Genomic DNA, 20,588 nt, shown 5'->3' with positions numbered 1-20,588 from the left:
TTCTCACAAAATTTTATGAGATAGCATTGGCGGCCGGAGTGGATCAGGCTCAGGAGCTACCGTTATTCAGAAGATTATTTCCCCACGCTTTGCTCGGCAAAGCAAAAGATTGGTACTTAGATCAAACACCAGCCGTCATGACAGACTGGAACGTGTTAGAAGAGAAGTTCATCGAAAGATTCTTCTCCCATAACCGGTTCATGGAATCCAAGACGACCATCTCAGTGTTTGCACAAGGAATCAATGAATCCTTAAATGAAGCGTGGGAAAGATTCAAATCCATGCTTCGGAAATGTAAAGGGCATGGATTTGATGAATTGACTCAAATCCATATTTTCAAAAATGGACTTCAACCAAATTGCAAGACGTTGTTGGATGCTACCTCGGGTGGCTCTTTATTGTCTAAAAGTGCCGAAGAAGCTACAAATATCATAAATCGAATGGCTCTAAATGATCTTCAGAGTCAAAGTAGAGGCAACTCTTTGAAGAAGCCGGGAGTGCTTGAACTTGGGACGAACGATGCCATCCTTGCCCAAAACAAGCTCATCTCACAACAAGTGGAACTCTTAACGCAGCAAATAAAAGAGTTGAGAGAACCTTCTAAAGCTAAACAAATAGCTTGTTGTGAGCTTTGCAAAGGTGAGCATGACACCGAATTCTGTCCACCTCCGGGGTTCGAAGACGTAAACTACATGGCAAACCAAAGGGACTACCAACCGAGACAACAACAACAACAACCTTATCAACCACACCCTCAAAATCAACAACAACATTTCCAAGGGAACCAAGGGTTCCAACCTAGGAGTAACTATTACCATAACCAAGGTTATGGAGGTGGTTCTTCTAGCCGTCAAAACCCTCCCCAAAATCCTTATCAACCTCAACAACCGCCGGTCGTAACTTCTAAGTTGGAGGAGACATTGACACAATTCATGCAAATGTCAATGGCAAATCAAAAGAGCAATGACGCGGTCATAAAAAATCTCGAGACTCAAGTTGGGCAACTTGCTAAGCAACTCGCGGAACAACAACCCGGTCCTTCCTTTTCGGCAAACACGCAAATAAATCCTAAGGAACATTGTAAAGCGATCATGATGAGAAGTGGGAGGGAGTTGATCAGTGAGAATAAAAAAAGAGATGAGAAAGAAAATGAGGAGGAAATATTGGAGGAAAATATTGATGGTGAAGTGGGGGAGTGGAGTGAGGAGGAAGAAGTTGAAAAGAACGACAAGAATGGTGAAGTTGAAAAGAAAAAAAGTGTGGAAATTGAGAAAAATAAAAGTGATGAAATAAGGGGGGAGGAAGTGAAAAAGCCTAGATGAAGGAGTTCTAGAGTTGCAAAGGGAAAGGAGGTAGTGAGCACTACTCCAATCCAAAACCTTCCTTATCCTCATGCCCTGTCCAAAAGGGAGAATGAACGACATTACGCCCGGTTCATGGATATTTTTAAACAACTACAAATCAACATTCCGTTTGCCGAAGCCTTGGAGCAAATGCCCAAGTATGCCAAATTCATGAAGGACATACTTACAAAAAAACGGAGGTATACGGAACCGGAGACCATCGTCCTAGATGCGAGTTGTAGTGCCATTATTCAAAGGACGCTTCCAAAAAAAGAGGTTGATCCGGGAAGAGTTACTTTGCCAGTTAAAATTGGTGATATCTATGTCGGGAAAGGACTAATTGACTTAGGGTCAAGCATTAATCTTATACCTTTGTCTATTATAAAGAGGCTTGGCAACATTGAAATTAAGTCCATCCGAATGACGTTGCAATTGGCAGATAAGTCGACTACCCATCCTCATGGCGTAGCCCAAGATGTTTTGGTTAAAGTCGACAAATTCTTTTTCCCGGTCGATTTTATTGTTATTGATATGGAAGAAGATGATGATGCTCCGCTCATCTTGGGCCGACCGTTCATGAAAACCACGCGAATGATGATAGACGTTGATGACGGTTTGATGAAGGTGAGAGTCCAAAATGAGGAAGTTACATTCGATCTATTCGAAGCAATGAAGCATTCAAAAGATAGAAATGATAGCTTTCGCATCGATGTGATCGAAGAGGCAATTCTGGAGGTTTCTAAGCATATTCATGAGATATCTCCTATGGAGTTAGCTCTTGACGACTCATTGGAAGTTTTCACAGTTGAAGAAGAGCAAGCTCTGGAGGAATGCTTAAGGGAACTTGATGGTTTAGACGAACTACAACCGTGGGAAGTTGAGGAGGAAGACTTGAAGAAGGAGGTTAATGACGAAAAAGCGCCTATCGAATTAAAAATATTACCTTCTACTTTGAAGTATGTATTCCTAGATGAGACCGAAGCAAAGCCGGTCATCATAAGCAACCTTTTGTCAAATGATGAAGAAGCCCGCTTGATCAATGTGCTAAAAAAAATCAAGAAGCCATGGGTTGGACTCTATCCGATCTAAAAGGAATTAGCCCTTCCTATTGCATGCACAAGATCTTGATGGAAGAGGATTTTAAGCCGGTAGCTCAACCACAACGCCGCCTAAATCCTACCATGAAGGAGGTTGTAAGAAAAGAAGTTGTAAAGTTGTTGGATGCGGGAATGATTTACCCGATTTCGGATAGTCCATGGATTAGTCCCGTGCATGTTGTTCCGAAGAAAGGTGGAATTACCGTGATCCGAAATGACAAGGATGAATTGATCCCTACTAAAGTTGCAACGGGGTGGAGAATGTGTATTGATTATCGGCGGTTGAATACCGCAACTCGAAAGGATCATTTTCCACTCCCGTTCATGGATCAAATGCTCGAAAGACTCTCGGGGCAAAAATACTATTGTTTCTTGGATGGCTATTCCGGGTATAACCAAATTGCGGTTGACCCGACCGATCATGAAAAGACGACTTTCACATGTCCGTTTGGAGTTTTCGCATACCGAAAAATGCCCTTTGGGTTGTGCAATGCATCGACGACTTTCCAAAGATGTGTGCAAGCCATTTTTGCCGACCTTATTGAGAAAACAATGGAAGTCTTCATGGATGACTTCTCGGTATTTGGTGGATCCTTTAGTCTATGCTTGGCAAACTTGAAAAGGGTGCTCGAAAGATGTGTGAAGACCAACCTGGTGCTTAATTGGGAGAAGTGTCACTTCATGGTGACCGAGGGGATCGTGCTTGGCCATAAAGTCTCTTCAAGAGGGCTTGAAGTTGATCGTGCTAAGGTTGAAGTGATTGAAAAGTTACCTCCTCCGGTGAATGTGAAGGGAATCCGAAGCTTTTTGGGGCACGCCGGGTTCTATCGGCGCTTTATCAAAGACTTCTCAAAGGTGGCTAAGCCTTTGAGTAATTTGCTAGCTAAGGACCAGGTATTTCTCTTAACCGATGAATGTTTGCAAGCTTTTGAAACTTTGAAAGAAAAATTGGTTACCGCTCCAATTATAGTCGCTCCAAATTGGAATTTAAATTTTGAGCTAATGTGTGATGCAAGCGACTATGCAATTGGAGCGGTACTTGGCCAAAGAAAAGAGAAAAAATTTCATGCGATACATTACACAAGTAAAGTTCTTAATGAGGCTCAAATTAACTATGCCACAACTGAAAAAGAATTACTTGCGATAGTGTATGCGCTTGAAAAGTTTAGATCTTATCTTATAGGGTCTAAAGTCGTAGTGTATACCGACCACACGGCGATTAAATATTTGCTCACCAAATCGGATTCGAAGCAAAGGCTCATCCGTTGGATCCTCTTGTTGTAAGAATTTGATGTTGAAATCAAAGACAAGAAAGGATCGGAAAATTTGGTGGCAGATCATTTATCCCGCTTAGTGAATGTGGAGGTTACCGCGTCAGAGAAGGAAATCCGGGAAGAATTTCCTGATGAAAAACTGTTCAAAGTTCAAGTTAGGCCGTGGTTTGCAGACTTTGCGAACCACAAGGCTAGTGGTTTTGTGCCTCCCGACCTAACTTCGAACCAAAAAAGGAAGTTTCTTTCGGATGCCAAGTATTACGTATGGGATGACCCGTACTTGTTTAAGTTGGGTAGTGATAACCTTTTAAGGAGATGCGTTACTGGCGATGAAGCGCAAAGCATCCTTTGACATTGTCACAACTCGCCTTACGGCGGACACTATAATGGGGTGAGAACGGCCACTAAAATCCTTCAGTCAGGATTTTATTGGCCCACTATTTTCAAAGACGCACATACTCATGCGCAAAGTTGTGATAGTTGCCAGAGAAGCGGTGGGATTGGTAAGAGAGACGAGATGCCTCTCCAAAACATCCAAGAGGTCGAAGTATTTGATTGTTGGGGCATTGATTTTGTAGGACCATTCCCACCCTCTTATGGTAACGAGTATATGCTTGTCGCAGTTGATTACGTTTCTAAGTGGGTTGAGGCGATTGCCTCACCTCGGGCGGATGCGAAAACGATGATAATTTTTTTGAAGAAAAACATATTTTCCCGTTTTGGAACCCCCCGAGTGTTGATAAGTGACGGAGGGTCACACTTTTGTAATGCACCGTTGGAAAGCATTTTAAAACATTACGGTGTATCACACAGAGTGGCAACTTCGTATCACCCACAGGCTAATGGGCAAGCTGAGGTCTCTAATCGTGAGATTAAGAGAATCCTCGAAAAAACTGTGTCAAATTCGAAAAAAGAGTGGTCACAAAAATTGGATGAAGCGTTATGGGCATACCGTACCGCCTTTAAAGCTCAAATTGGCCTAACTCCTTTTCAATTGGTGTTTGGTAAAACTTGCCATTTGCCGGTCGAATTGGAGCACAAAGCCGTGTGGGCTCTGAAATTTTTAAATTTTGAAAATGATTTGGCCGGTGAGAAAAGGAAGGTGCAACTGCTTGAGTTGGAAGAGATGCGCAATGCCGCATATCACTCAAGTTGGTTGTACAAAGAGAAGGTAAAAAAAATACCATGACAAAAAGCTCCGAAAGAAAGAATTTGTGCCCGGACAGTTGGTCCTCTTGTTCAATTCCAGGTTGAAGTTATTCCCCGGAAAGTTGAAATCAAAATGGTCCGGGCCATTTCGGGTCAAAGAAGTTAAGGAGTATGGAGCTATTGTCATTGAAGACCTGGAAAAGAAGGACAGTTGGACCGTTAATGGCCAACGTTTGAAGGTTTATCTTGGCGGTCATGTGGATCGCGAGAGCTGTGCTATTCCTTTGGATGCTCCTCTGTGAGCATCACACCGTCGAGCTTAGCCGACGTTAAACAAGCGCTTGTTGGGAGGCACCCCAACATTATAAGTATTTACAGTTTTTCTGTTCTGTTGTAGTGGGATTCCTATTGTTAAAACCTTTCTGAATGTACCAAGAATGCTGTTTTTGAAAAGCCAAATGTTGTCATGCTCGCTTGATGCTCGCTAGGCGAAGCAGTAGCGAGCAGATTCGCTAGCTGCTCGCTAGGCGATGCAGCAGCGAGCGCTGCGTGACAGCACTAATTGAAATTCTCAGCAGGCCACTCATTTTGGGCCCAAACACAATTTTCTTCTTTTACAACTCTGCTGAGGCAATCGCACGAACACTCACCACACTCTCTCATTTTTCATTTCTCTCACAAACACTCAAACCCTAAACTGAAGCATTGCAAACCTCACTGCATTTCAAATTCAATCAATCCTGTTTGCTAAGGTTTGCCCTAATGCCATTTCTTTATGTTTGAACTTTGTGAATTTCTGATTTGCATGTCATTTAGGGTGAATTTGGGGGAATGGGGATTTTAGGTTTTGCATGTGGGAAATTTTAGGTTTTGCATGTGGGTTTGTAATTACATATAGCATAGAATGATTCTTTTCTTGATAGATTGTTTTGCTCTGAAATTGAAACCTTGAGAGTGTGGGTTTTGGGAAAATTTCACTGTAAATACTGCAGAACCCAAAAACCCGTAAGGTTCGCTAGCAACTCGCTAGGCGAACCTGGGGTGAGCATTCGCTGCCACTTCGCTAGGCGAAGCAGCAGCGAGCATGATAGTACTTTGAATTCTGGTTTTGCTGTCTAATCTGTTCTGTGTTTGTGTTGCTTCCTCTTTATGTTTTGCAGATGGAATCCAGATCCGGAGCTTCGAAGAAGAGAAAGGGAGGGAACACTTCCCGTCCCGTACCAATACAATTTGACACCGACAAATTTGTCGGGCCGAAGCAAGCCGCAAGATACGTTGCTTTGGAGAAGCGAAAAATTCTACCGGAAAAGAGATTCATCATCAACCCTGAAGGCACGAACCGAACATTCACCGGGTTGATTGACACCAAAAAGTGGGATCGGTTAATTTCCCCCCTGGAGCATTACGATATAGCAACGGTGCGTGAGTTCTATGCGAACGCACTTCCGGATGATGACGAGCCATTTACATGGACATCTAGAGTGTCCGGTCGTCCTGTTGCTTTTGATCGGGATGCTATTAACCACGTCCTTGGTGAACCGCTCCAACTGGGAGCCGAGGAGAGAGACACCTACCACACAGAATTAAGGCTTCATTGGGATACGAATGCAATTTCTGCTGCCCTGCTTTTGAGAGGGAAATCAGTTGAGCTGAACCCATCTGGGGTTCCCATGAGATACCATAGGGAGGACATGACTCCCTTGGCTCAACTGATCCTGCTGTTGGTTCTTACAAACATCAAACCTAAGTCCCACACTTCTACAGTGCCGATCCCAGTGGCACACTTGGTACACTGTATCCTCACTAACGTCCAGATCGATGTGGCGAGGATTATTGCTTTGGAATTAAAGTCCGTGATTGAAAGCGGGCTGAAGGCGGGGGCACGAGTGAATTGTCCCCTGGCTTTCCCTTGCCTAATCATGAGTTTGTGCATGCAAGCGAGGGTGAGACTACCCTCTAGGGGTTAAGTAAGGATCCCGCCACCCATTGATGACCGTTACGTGGCCAAGTATTGCAGGGCTAAGAATGTTAGAGGTAGTTCAGCTGCTGAGGGTACCCGGGCTTCTGATGGTCCTGGTACTTCTACTCTCGGACCCGATCCTTACCAGCAGGCTGTCTGCAATTACAACTGGGACTGGATGGCGGCAACTCAGCGTGCCATGCTCGATATGCACGATTCTATGCAGCTGTTACAGCTGCAGGGACGTGACCCCACCGGTGATCACTCATTGATGACGCGTGAGCAGTTTCTGCTTAACGCTAACTGGCCTGTGGACAGGCCTGTGTTTGGTGAGGGGGCGGGTGCTGGTGCTTCTTCTGGTGCGACTGATGGAGATGATGATGATGAGGCTACCGGTTCTGAGGCCGGTACTGATGAGGGTTATGAGTCCGTGGAGGGCTAAGTTATTTTATTTTTCATATTATGTTTTATTTCGATTGTATTTTCAGACTTGTGTATTTTGATTTTGGCTATGTACTTTTGGGGTGTTTTGTCCCCCATGAACAATTTTAAATTTTGAAGTTAATGTTATTATTTATGTTTTAAATTTTGTTTGTTTTAATAAATTTTTGGTTGGTTGAGTGGCAAACCTTCTAGATTGGTTGCTCCTCAAAGAAGTATCCAATGAAGGTGCATCCGAGCTTGGATGTCAATGATAAAAATAAACAAGTGAACAAGGCTAAGGTACATGGTTACCTCCGGCTAGAATTTTAGAATGCACCAAGAACTTTACTCTTTTTTGTAATTGAGTATTGTCTTTTTGCAACAAAATTGAATGAATGTTTCATCTAGGACTTAAAACCACAAATTGTGAGGAAACCTCCATTTTACACTTAAATGCTGGATTCTAATAAGCTTTGTTGATTCATTTGATTCATGCTTTGTCTTTTATTATTGTGAATATGTGGAAGCAATTAGAAATGATCAAGGCACTTGTTTTCTATCGAGCACAACCAGTTCAAAATACAACTTACCTGTGAGCAGAGAGAGTATTCGTTAACCCCTTTGAGCTTAAACAGTTGAATCTTAGCTTGAAATAAAGCGAGATTTCAAAAATCTTTTTCTTGAAACCCGGAAAATTTTGATAATTGTTCTTTTGCCGTAAAAAGTCAAGAGCATTCACTTAGGGTGAGTAAGAAATAAGTTGGGGAGAACGAAAATGAGAATCGGTAAGTGCCACAACTCCTGAAAAACCGAGCAAGCATAAAAAAAAAATATATAAAATATAGAAAAGAGAAACATCTGTTTTGTAAATATGATGTGAAAGAAAAAAAAAATATAGAGAAAATAAAAATGAATGCTTGCTTGGAAGAAAAATAGTGAAAAAACAAAAATTGAGTTGTGAAATAAGAGTTGTGAAGGTTTCAAATGAGAAATAAATGGAACGAAGTTGAGATGTGTGAATAATGTACAGTGAATGTCTCTTTTGCATCGGCAATTTCGTTTTCAATGGCCTTAGAAATGACCCTTGTTTGTTAACCTAACCAAGCTTCAACCGAAAAGCCCTTAGTGATCTTCGTGCTTCCACATTACCATTTATAATTGTTAGACATTGTATGAATCGAATTGATTTCTTCATTGTTTGTTAGAGAGTGAGATTATTCCCGCGGTTGCAAACGCGTAATTTCTTCAATCCTTATTCGAAGAGGAGAGATAGGGTGATTCATTCAAGATAATATTGTTGTAGATAGATACATATTTCGCATTGCTACTAAGTCTTAGTTCTTGTGTATTATTTTATTCGAACCGTTGGAAAATTATATCTGCTGATTCGCTTGTGTTTGAGCCGTTTTATCCAACTTCGGAGAAACCTTTCTCTTAAAGCAAATCTTCTTGTCCTTCAAGAGGCATACTTTGCTTGAGGACAAGCAAGAATCTAGTTGGGGAGAGTTGTTAGATACCCAAAAGTGCTTATTGGAGCTATCAAATATGGGTATCTTTCACTCCATTTCCTTGCTAAAGTGTTCGAAACCACCTTTGTTTTAGATGAAATGCAATACAATGATAAACGATCTTGGTACCTTTGATTTGTGTGTTATTGTGCAGGAAGTAGGCATGAAATAATAGAAAATGAAGACACAAGAAATTTGGCAAAGGGATCAAATAATACAAGCATTCATCAGCTTGCTCGCTAGGCGAGGGCTGTGGCGAAGGACTCGCTAGGCGAGCGTCCAGCGAGAGCCCAGCGAAAAGCTCCAGTATTTTACAGTGGCAAACATCACCACACTCGCTAGGCGAGCTTCCAGCGAGGTGTGTGGCGAACAAGTCCAGACTTGGTGAAAAGCGCAGCCAGCACTCACTCGCTAGGCGAGCCTTTAGCGAGTTCCCAACGAGCATTCCAGTAGCAAAACCTCTCAAGCTCGCTGGAGTGAAGGTTTAAGCGTGACCTTCGCCTAGCGAAGGTTTTGTTCGCTAAGCGAACATGACAGTCTGGCAATGGTTGTTTCTCTGGGCGCAGGTGCCTCAGGTGCCTCATTTAGGGGCTCGCTAGGCGAGCCATTCTGCTCGCCTAGCGAGCATGACAGCTCAGTAGCAGCTCTATAAGTAGCAAGGGCTACTTTTTGGAGCCATACCTTACTTTCCATACTTTTGTACTTTTTTTTAGATATTTTCCAGCATTGCTCTAAGGATCTTTTGTGACCTAGAAACCATTTCTCTTCATCTCTTAAGAATCTTTCACAAAAAGAAGGTGGATTCCCATCCAATCTCGATTATTCGACTCGGATGTTGATCAACCTTCTTCCGAAACTTGTTGAACAAGCTACCATGAAAATGAGTAGCTAAGTCCTTCATTTTGTCAAGGTTAGATGTAGATGATCATTAGCTTTGTGTGTAAATGTAAGGATCTTCATTTGTAAACTCTTTAATGGTGAATATATGGTGAAAACTTTGTTTTTATTGAAAACTCTTTGTGTTGGTTTATGATCGAGAGATGTTTACCAACTCTTAACCTAGGTTTTCATCCAATCTTGTTTGTTAGCTAGAGATAGTAATGAATGATTTTGTTCACCATAAGGTTGAACCAAAAAGTTGTCATTTTGATAGATTGTGTTAGAGATAAACAATGGATCAAAATGGGAAAACTCACAATGTGTGTTAGAGATAACACATTGGGAGGACTTTGTGAAATAGTTTATCATCTAAAGGAGTTTATAATTTTTGTTGATCGAACATATACATGCAAAGTGATCGTCGAACCCTAACTTTGGCAATATTTCTCAAATATTCAAACCAAAACTTTTACCGTATTTTATTACACTTTTATGCAAGATACCGTGACAAACACCAAAACCCCATTGTTACCTTAAGCTAATAATTAAAACAACTGTCGAAAGGCGGTGATATCTCACAATCCCTGTGGAGACGATAACAAAAACCCGACACTTAAAATTACATCAACAGATACTCACATAGGCTCATATATGCATAAAATGATGAATGAAATAACTTCCCTTTATTTTATTTGATCATACGTTGAGGTTGCTTCATGAGCAAGGCACAGTCAATGCACAAATGAATTAGGGTTTCCTTGGGAAACAATCCTCAAGCCCTTTGGTTTATCTTGATCAAATTGACAAATTGAGATACTTGGGAGGCATATATGATGATTTAGAGCTTTGGGAACCATTGTCATGCTTTCTTTCATCTTCATCTAGCCATTTCATTGAGCATATGGGCCTCCTAGGAGCCTTGGATCACATGACTGCTTGAGCTTCAAAACAAAACAAGTTAGTGCCATATTTTTATGCTTTTGGTTAGTAATAAAAAGAAGAAAAGCAATAATATACAATTCAAGCATGCTTGGTGGTCTCAAACCAACTCACACAAGTCCCAACCCCAGGGTTAAGGAGCCAAGATGCTATGATCCTTGAGGCAAACTGCAATGAGAAATGTTATGATGCCATGAGGGATCTTAGGGTCAAAATTAGGGTCTTACACCAATGCCATAAGTGTTGTAGAACACAAATTATCATCCTCTTCCCACTCTGCTGGTACCCTGGACAAGGCATCATCCACTCGGTTGGAAACCCCCGGTTTGTACTCTACGCGGAACTTAAACCCCAAAAGTTTCCTCACATATGTTTGCTGATCCGGCGTTTGTATCACTTGTTGTAGCAGCCCCTTAATACTCTTGTGATCTGTGCGAACAACAAAGAAATGACCCAAGAGGTATTGACACCTTTTAAGGACGACTTCAGTGATAACATGGAGTTCTTTGAGGTAAACCGAAGTAGCTTGCATCTTTGGGCCAATTTTCTTGCTGAAGAAGGCAATTGGTTGGCCATCTTGCATGAGAACGGCGTCGATGCCTACATTAGACGCGTCAGTTTCAATCACGAAGTCCTTAGAAAAATCTGGTTATCTCAAAACCGGGGCAACAACCATAGCTCGCTTGAGAAACTCGAAAGCTGAAGTAGCAGCTGAGGTCCACACAAAAGAATCATGGCGGAGTAAATCTTTGAGAGGGGCAGCGATGCTGGCATAATTGGCAATAAATCGGCGATAGTACCCCGTAAGACCCAAGAATCCTCGAAGTTGCTTAACTGAGGACGGAATTGGCCACTTAACCATTGCCTCCAGCTTGCTCGGATCAACATGAACCCCCTTGGAGGAGACAGTATGGCCCAAGTAGTCAATAGTTTCTTGACAAAATGAGCACTTCGATAGCTTGACGTAAAAAGAGTGGTGCAATAGACAGCCAAAAACAACATCTAAGTGGTGTAAATGTTCCTCAAGGGTAGCACTGTAGATCAATATATCATTGAAGAAAACAATCACAAACCTTCGTAGATATTGGGAGAAAAGTTGATTCATTGTGGCTTGGAAAGTTGATTGGGCGTTTGTGAGGCCAAACGGCATAACGAGGAACTCAAAATGCCCTTCATGAGTTCGAAAGGCTGTCTTGTAAGTGTCGTGGGAGTGCACATGGATTTGGTGGTAATCAGTACGAAGGTCCACTTGGTAAAAATGGTGGCTCCTCCCAATTCATCTAAAAGCTCATCAATGGTGAGAATAGGAAATTTGTCCTTAATAGTGGCTGTATTTAAAGCATGATAATCTACACAAAAGCGCCATGAACCGTCTTTCTTGTGAACCAACAACACCGGAGAAAAGAATGGGCTATGGCTCAGAATGATGATCCCTTGATCCAACATCTCACGAATCAACTTTTCCATCTCAGCTTTCTGAAACCGTGGGTATCGATAGGGACGCACATTAATTGGTTTTGTGCCCTCAACCAAATGAATGCGATGATCCACGGGGCGATGCGGCGGAAGGCCAGTTGGTGTGGAAAACACTTGGGAGAAACGGTGTAATAGGGCTAACACCGGGGCTGGAAGATAGGAAGGAAAAACAGGGTCTAAAATACCAGATAGCTCAGGTTCAGTAGGTGAATTGGTGAGGGTAAACATACTAGCAATGTCCTCGCTCTGCACCAGTGCCTGTAGTTTGTGCAACGAAACCACATTCGTAGCCAGGGATGGATCACTAACCAAAGTCACCGGAACACCCTGCCAAGTGTATTCCGTCGTCAAGGCTGAATAGTCATGTGCAACCTTTCCCAAAAATTGGAGCCAAGGAAATCCCAACACTACATCCGGACCTTCAATAGCCAATACGAAGAAATCCACTGAGAAGGTAATACCTTGGAGGAGGATGGACATATCCTTGCAACAAAATTGACACACCAGAAAATTCCCATAACCAGTTGCTACGCGAAAACGTGGCATGGCGTAACCGAAATACCCAATTGCTCAACCAGTGCTGGTTTGATGAAATTGTGTGTGTTGTCGCTATCAATGAGAATGGGAAACTTATGTTGCTTGTACAAGTCGGTAACCCGTAGAGAACGTCCCTGCAATTGACTAGATAAAACATGTAAACTAGAGATGTCACCAGAAACCTCGTCCGGTGGGTGGTCCTCAGTTTCCGGTTCCGGCTCGTCATCCTCCGAACCCAAAAGAAGCATCACGTTACTCTTACAACGGTGTGATGGGCCCAATTTTTCGTCACACTTAAAACATAATCCCTTTGCACGCCGGTCTCGTATTTCAGCAGGTGAGATTAAATGAACAAGGGAGGTGGAATTTGGAGTGGGTAAGAGGGCAGGTTGAGGGGTGGTTTTTTGGGTTAGGCTAGTGTATGGGTTCAAGGCTCTGTGTTGTGTTTGGGTTGAAGGGTTATGGGTGGAGGCGGGTGTAGGGTTAAGGAAAATTGGGCTTGATGCAGAAGAGGACCCATGAGACCAACTTTTAACATGCGTTGGATTGTCATCCAGACGAGCCTCATACGCACGTGTCATGGCAAACGCCGCCATCAGCGTCGGAGGACGGTGGAATTGCAACTCTTGTCGGAGATTTCGTTTCAAACCAGTGATAAAAAACTGATAAGCAATGGTTCCGAAATGCCTGTTACCTTGTTCATCAAATCTTCAAATTGGGCCTGAAAATCGGTCACGGAACCCTTTGAGTAAGCTTAGAAAGATCTCCCTCGACATCTTCGTAAGCGGTTGGACTAAATCGGTCCCGAACGGCCTCCAAGAAGACGGACCAAAACGGAAGCAAGTTATGTCGCATCGCCCACTGAAACCAAGCAGCGGCACACCCTTCTAGATGAAACAAAACGATTTGGAGTCGAGCGGTGTCCGGTGTGTCGTGGAATGCGAAGAACGCCTCGATTTGAAAGATCCAATCGATGGGGTTGGAACCATCAAATCGTGGTACACTAAGCTTTAGTGTACGGGAAGCAGCGCCGGAGAACCCTTGAGATGACGTCGGTGTGTGGAGCTTCAAATTAGCAACCTTGGTATCCACGTCAAGGAGATGATTGTGCAGAGTGTTGTGAATTTGCTCTGTATGAGAGGTGAGGGATGATTTGAGCAATGAACGAAGGTCAGTGAATTGAACATCAAATTTGGATTGAAGGTTGCCCAATAGTTTAGAAGGGTCCATAATGAAAGCACCAATGATACACCGTAGTACGATGGAATATCAGAATACACACTCTTCGAGTGAGTGCCAACTCCAAAAAAAGGAAGAAGGAATAGATTTAGAGAGAAAAAAAGAATTTCTTATCATTCAACATAACCCAAAAAGGTTCACTAGTACAACTTATATGACCTCATGCAATCTAACTAACTTCAGTAAACCTAGTAAAAGAAAATAACATAATTAATAAACAATTAAATGATTAATCCATTCTCCTATGGGTCCCTTGGTAGCAAGCATAATCTTTCATCCACATAGGTGGGTTGGTTTTGCATTTAGCTGGCGCTGTAGCTGGTATCTCACTTGGACCTTCCATTTCCTTGTTGGGTTCAGTGAGTATTGGGCCTATGTCCATTTGTGTTGGGCCTATGTCCATTTGTGTTGTATCAGAGCATGGCAATTTTACACATTTAAAAGTTAAAAGTGCAATAATCAAATTGAAATCCTAAATTATCTGAACTAAAATAGTTCACATTTAAACATATCAAAAGAGAAGCCTAGTAATGTAATCTTCCTTTGTGTAAGACCTCAGTGGCATTTCTATTACGTGGAATCAAAGAAAACAACATTCTCTCATTAAATTTCCACAATTTTTTTCCAATAATCCAAATAAATTCAAACTCATCTTTTATTTTCACATAAAGTCTCAACCTTTAATTTCAATCTCTCATTTCTTCAATCCTCCCTCTTTTTGCAAACCAATAATAATATCTATGAGACCATGAAATGAAAAGAGACAAAAGCAAATTTAAAAAGGATCTCAAATTAAGGAATAAGGTGATACATTGTTGTTGTGAACTAAACTCTTCTGAACAACTTCTCTTGTTGTATTACAGGAATTAAATTTTATTCCACTGTTAAGTCATAACAAAGAAGGCATACGAAGTAAAAAATTGAATACTTGCTAGTTAAATACTTTAATTTCTAATGTTAGTCAAGAGCTTTTGAGTTCCATCATTGGTTTAAAATCTTTTATTCTGAAACGAAGTGAATATAATGAAGTAAGACAAATCTGTAATTAGGAACTAAAATCAAATTAATGCAGTAGCAAAAACTCTGAAATAGGGAAAAAAAATGTAGTAGCAAAAACCCAGAATTAGGGACCTAAACAAAAAAATATATATTTAGGGATTAAAACAAAAAATATGCTAACTTACAAGGACGATAAGAATATATAAGCCCAAATGTTTTCCGTCCCCAACCTTCATAGAAGGAATCCAAAATTAAGGTGCAGAGGAAGAACAAACATTTCAAATAAAGGACACTTCAACACTTGTTTATGGTGAAATTTTTTCTCTTGTTGCTTCTACCAACAAATCCAATAATCAAATAGATCCAACTTTAACAACATATCCAAAAAAATTCTATTTTTGCTTCTAACAACAGACTCAATAATCAAATGGATTCAATCTTAACAACATATCAAAACATTTCTTCTTGTTGATTATAGCAACATATCCAACCTTAATTATGGGTTTTTGTTGCGGCATTTTTTTGACAGAATAGAAGAAAAGAATTATTCATCTGGTCATTTAGCTTCAGCAACTCAAAATAGGTTTTATACCCCGAATGAGAAGAAGAAGAAGAAGAATGCAATGGCGTTGAAAAGAGGAAGAAGAAGGTAATGGTATTATTGAAGAAAGGAAGAAAAAATTGCAAAATCATTCAAAATTTGGATTTCATCCCTCCTTTTAAAACCCTTATGTTGCATTTCTACATGTAATAAAAGGTGTCAAAAGAAAAAAATAATAAAACAATTGTCACGTCCGCAACGTTTGCCACATTGACTTTTTTTAACAAAACTTTAACGTTAGGGACTAACATCAACAAGAAAGTGAGATAAAGGGACTCAAACAAAAAAAAATTCAGAGACCAAAATCAAAAGCACGCTAACTTACGAGGACCAAAAGACTATATAAGTCTTCTTTTTGAGCATTAATATTGATGAATTTTTTATTCTTAAAGCTTTTTTTTATTATCAGCCTAAAACACATTTTAATGCTATGACTTGATATTCGAAAGATATTGGTCATTACTAGAACCAATATCTATTGGATATACTAAAGTCTAAACATATATTTATGTTCAAGATTTGTATTAATGTTGACTTAAATACGAGTTGCGATGAGAGCTTGAGAAGGTAATATTAATAGCTTATTAGAATTGCATATTATTGGTCAAAGATGCTACATTAGAATACGTCAATGAAATTTAACCCCAATAAATTTTCTCAACGGTTAAACACCAAAGTTTATTTTACTTTATGTTATTTTACATTTCAGTATTCACAACAATCAAGCATCTGATATACCATTCTTAAAATCATAGAAACTATCAAATGATTTTTAAAACACAAACAGTCGCTATGGAGACGATAAAAACTACACTTACTAACTATAACCTGCAACAACTTCATGGTTTATTTTGTTATAGTACTTTGCATGATTTGTTTTGGAAATATTTCTTTAGGATTAAGTGTATAAAAATATCACTTTCCCTGGTGGAAGCACAAAGTGTGTTTCTTGTCTGTGTAGAAACTATGTCATGTGTTATTCTCTATCATTAAGTAAAATTAGGGTTTTAGGTTGTATTCGTGAAATTGTTCACATTCTTATTATTAAGACTTACAAAAATTTGGGAGAATTTTTGAGTGAAGTGAGGGGATCTCAAATTCAAAAGGAGATTGAATTAAAACTCACATGTAATATTAAGAAATGGGCTCTGAATCGGAAATAATTCAAATAAGACTATCATGTACTATTTATTACTTTATTAGTGAATTTCTTGTAGGTGACAATTATACTGAATTGTGTTAATAATTCCTTATGTTTATTTTTTTATTACTTTATTTGATTGTTCATCTTTTATTTTAGACAATCTTGTGTTGTGTTATCCATTGTTTCTGTTAGAGAATCAAATTAATCGTATTTACCTTTTTCATTTAATGTTATTTATTTAAATAAACTCAGTCAATGTTGTTCCTTAGTTTGTGCTGAATACGTGGCCTGTAAGTTATGTTAGTGGCTTTATGGAGAGATTTTAGCAAATCTCTGAAACCGTCATATTCACAGTGTATAAGTAGGAAATCTCAATTTAATGAAAGTAACAACTTCCACAATATATTCTCAACTTATATGGTATCAGCCGCTGATCTTGGACACCTATCCCTTCTCCAAAATCCTATACCATGGCTGCTGAGTTTTCCACAACCATTACTAACCCAAACGACGGCGCTCGTCCGTTCGTCATTGTGCACCTCACCAACGCCATAAAACTTACCCCTTCCAACTACATAACCTGGAAGTCGCAAATTCAGGCGACTCTCACAGGTTATGACCTTTTCAAGTTTCTCAACGGCGACCACCCTGCTCCGCCTACAACTCTTACTGCCGACAACGTCACCACCTCCAACCTGGCGTTTACTTCCTGGATGCGTCAGGATAAACTCCTTTATGGCGCTCTGGTCGGCACCCTCGACGCCTCTGTCGCTCCGTTAGTCACTCGAGCCACCACCTCCAAAGAAGCATGGGATATTCTCGCCCGCACCTACGCCAACCCATCAAAGGGCCACATTAATCAACTCAAAGCCAAGCTACGCTCGTCCACAAAAGGCTCTATGTCGATCACTGAATACATTCAATCGATCACTTTGACTGCCGACCTGCTCGCTTCGCTCGGAAAACCGGTTGACGCTGACGACCTTGTCTCATTTGTCCTTCAAGGTCTCGACGGTAACTATCAGTCCATTGTTGATGCGATCAAGGCCCGAGATACCACCATCCATATTGACGATCTTCACGAAAAGCTCCTTGTCAAGGAACTCGAACTCCGCTCTGCAGCAACCAACTTGGCCGCACCGGCAACAACCCTGAACGCACAGTCTCGTCCACGCACCAATCGGCAACGCCACCAGCCGCCATCCAACCGCTCACCCTCCACTCATTTTCGCCCTCCTCCCATGGTTCCCCCGCCACAAGCTCGGCCATTTCTTGGTAAATGCCAATGGTGCCGTGAAACGGGCCACGTCGTTGCCTACTGTCCTCTCTTCCGCCAACAACATCCAAATGCTCGTCCTCCAACACTACCCAGAACTCCTGCACCTCCACCCCCACCCCAGGCTCACACTGTCAACGCTGCATCCACATCTCAAAACTACATCGTCGACAGCGGAGCAACGCACCACGTTGTCACTGACCTCGACCAACTCTCTCTCCATTATCCCTACAATGGCCCGGACGAACTATTCATGGGCAGTGGCGAAGGTTTGCGAATCACTAACTCTGGAACTCTTTCACTTAGCACTTCTGGATCTTAGTTTAATTTACCCGATACTCTTTGTGTTCCACAAATGACCAAAAATATCATTTCTGTTTCTCAACTTTCAAATCAACAGAACTGTGCTATTGTTTTCTTACCCCATTCTTTTCATGTTAAGTGTCTCAAAACAGGCAGAATTCTTCTTAATGGGCCTTGCAGAGACGGCTTGTACGTGTGGCCCTCCTCTCCTACAGTTCTGTCTTCGTCCCGCATCTCCAGCCCATTATGGCACCATGCCTTAGGTCATCCATCTACTGCTACATTTAAATTAATTCAACAACAACTTCGAATTCGCTCTCCCACGTTCGAGCAATCTGATTGCACCTCTTGTCAATTAAATAAGAGTCATAAGCTCCCATTTTACAATTCCAGTCTTTGCTCAAACTATTTTCTAGAAGTTATTTTCTCTGATGTATGGACCTCTCCAATATTGCCGTATGATGGATTCAAATATTATGTAGTTTTTGTTGATCACTTTACACGGTATTCTTGGATTTATCCCCTCAAACGCAAATCCGATGTCCAACTCACATTTATTAAATTTCGATCACTTGTCGAAAATTACTTCAAAACAAAAATCAAAATCTTCTATTCTGATAATGGCGGTGAGTTTATTGCTCTCCAAAATTTCCTAAGTCAAAATGGAATAAGTCACTTTACTTCACCACCCCATACTCCCGAACACAACGGTATATCTGAACGTAAACATCGTCACATAGTCGAAACTGGTTTGGCCCTACTAACACACTCTGGTATGCCACTTGAGTTTTGGCCTCACGCACTTCTCACCGCGGTATATCTCATCAACCGTCTTCCTACCCCAACTCTTCAAAACCAATCACCTTTTTCTATTATTTTTAAACAAAATGCAGATTATGCTAAGTTAAAAAGTTTTGGTTGTTTGTGTTTTCCGTGGTTAAAACCATACACTGCTCATAAATTGGAATCCAGATCTGTTGTTTGTGTTTTTGTAGGTTACTCCACCACTCAACATGCCTACTATTGTATGGACCCGAAAACCCGACGAATCTACACCTCACGGCACGTCAAATTTGTCGAAACAGAATTCCCGTTTCGGCAACAACCAAAAACCCCACAAAATTCAGCCCACCATACCGATTGGACCACCATATCACTACCCATCCTACCACCTCCCATGCCACCTCCCTCTCCTTCCCAATCGGACCCATCATGTCCTAGTTACCCACCTACCCCAACTCCAGCCCCACAAAGCTCTACTAACAGCCCACATAACTCCCCTATCTCCAGTCCCTTAGCCGCCACTCCCTCTACCTCTCAATCATCATTCTCAGAACCACAATCCACACCCCCATCAACTCAAATCATCCCGGATCGTGGCATTATCACTCGATCCAAAAACAACATCATCAAACCCCTCCACAAGATGAACCGCTCTGCCACTCCCCATCCACCAGTTGAACCGCGAACTATCACGCAAGCTCTCAAGGATCGAGCATGGCGAGAAGCAATGCAAAAGGAATATATGCCCTCTGCGCCAACAATACCTGGACTCTAGTTTCACCCCACCCCATACAAAACTTGGTTGGCAGCAAATGGGTATTTCGAACCAAATATCTTCCCGATGGTTCCATTGATCGTCTAAAGGCAAGGCTCGTCGCAAAGGGGTTCCATCAACGACCCGGATGAGATTTTCATGAGACGTTCAGCCCCGTGGTCAAACTGGTTACCGTCAGAGTCATTCTCACGTTGGCTGTCTCCAAGGGTTGGCGCTTGCGTCAACTCGACATCAACAATGCTTTCTTGCAAGGTTCCCTTTCTGAGCAGGTGTACGTATGCCAACCACCGGGCTTTGTCGATCCATCTCATCCCAACCACGTATGTCGGCTCAACACGGCCCTTTATGGTCTCCGACAGGCACCGAGAGCGTCGTACACTGAACTTCGCACCTTTCTACTCCAAATTGGTTTTGTCACTTCTGCTGCAGATGCGTCACTCTTCATCCATTCCAGCGAGTCAGTCTTTATTGCCTTATTGGTCTATGTGGACGACATTATCGTCACTGGGAACACCGACACAGTCGTCACCCAACTTGTTCAACGCCTTGCTGCTCGCTTCTCTCTCAAGGATCTAGGCACACTGTCATATTTCCTGGGTGTTAAAGTCATCCCACATCATTCTGGAAGCCTGTTTTTGTCCCAAAGAAAATATATCAGTGACATACTCATCAAAGCTGGCATGGAAGATGCCAAACCAGTCACAACACCACTCTCTGCGTCAACTCCCCTGCTCAAAACAGATGGTGAGCCACTTCCCTCACCCACCGATTACCGCTGTCTCGTCGGCAGCTTGCAGTACCTAAGCTTAACCCGTCCCGATGTTGCATATGCCGTCAACAGACTGTCCCAATTTATGCAACATCCGACCTCTTCTCACTGGGC

At 41.7% G+C, this 20,588-nt stretch overlaps 1 protein-coding gene across 1 annotated transcript in view; it reads right to left on the bottom strand.

The window, feature by feature from the left end:
- LOC127127843 (1-aminocyclopropane-1-carboxylate oxidase homolog 1) overlaps positions 1 to 20,588 on the bottom strand; it is a 36,408-nt gene that overhangs the window by 11,237 nt on the left and 4,583 nt on the right. The gene's annotated exons all lie outside the window — the stretch shown is intronic.

This window comes from Lathyrus oleraceus, chromosome 1, assembly GCF_024323335.1.
Source record: "Lathyrus oleraceus cultivar Zhongwan6 chromosome 1, CAAS_Psat_ZW6_1.0, whole genome shotgun sequence".
Classification (NCBI taxonomy): Eukaryota; Viridiplantae; Streptophyta; class Magnoliopsida; order Fabales; family Fabaceae; genus Lathyrus; species Lathyrus oleraceus.
The sequence above is the reverse complement of the archived record's forward strand: the minus strand, read 5'-3'. Positions and strand labels throughout refer to the sequence as shown.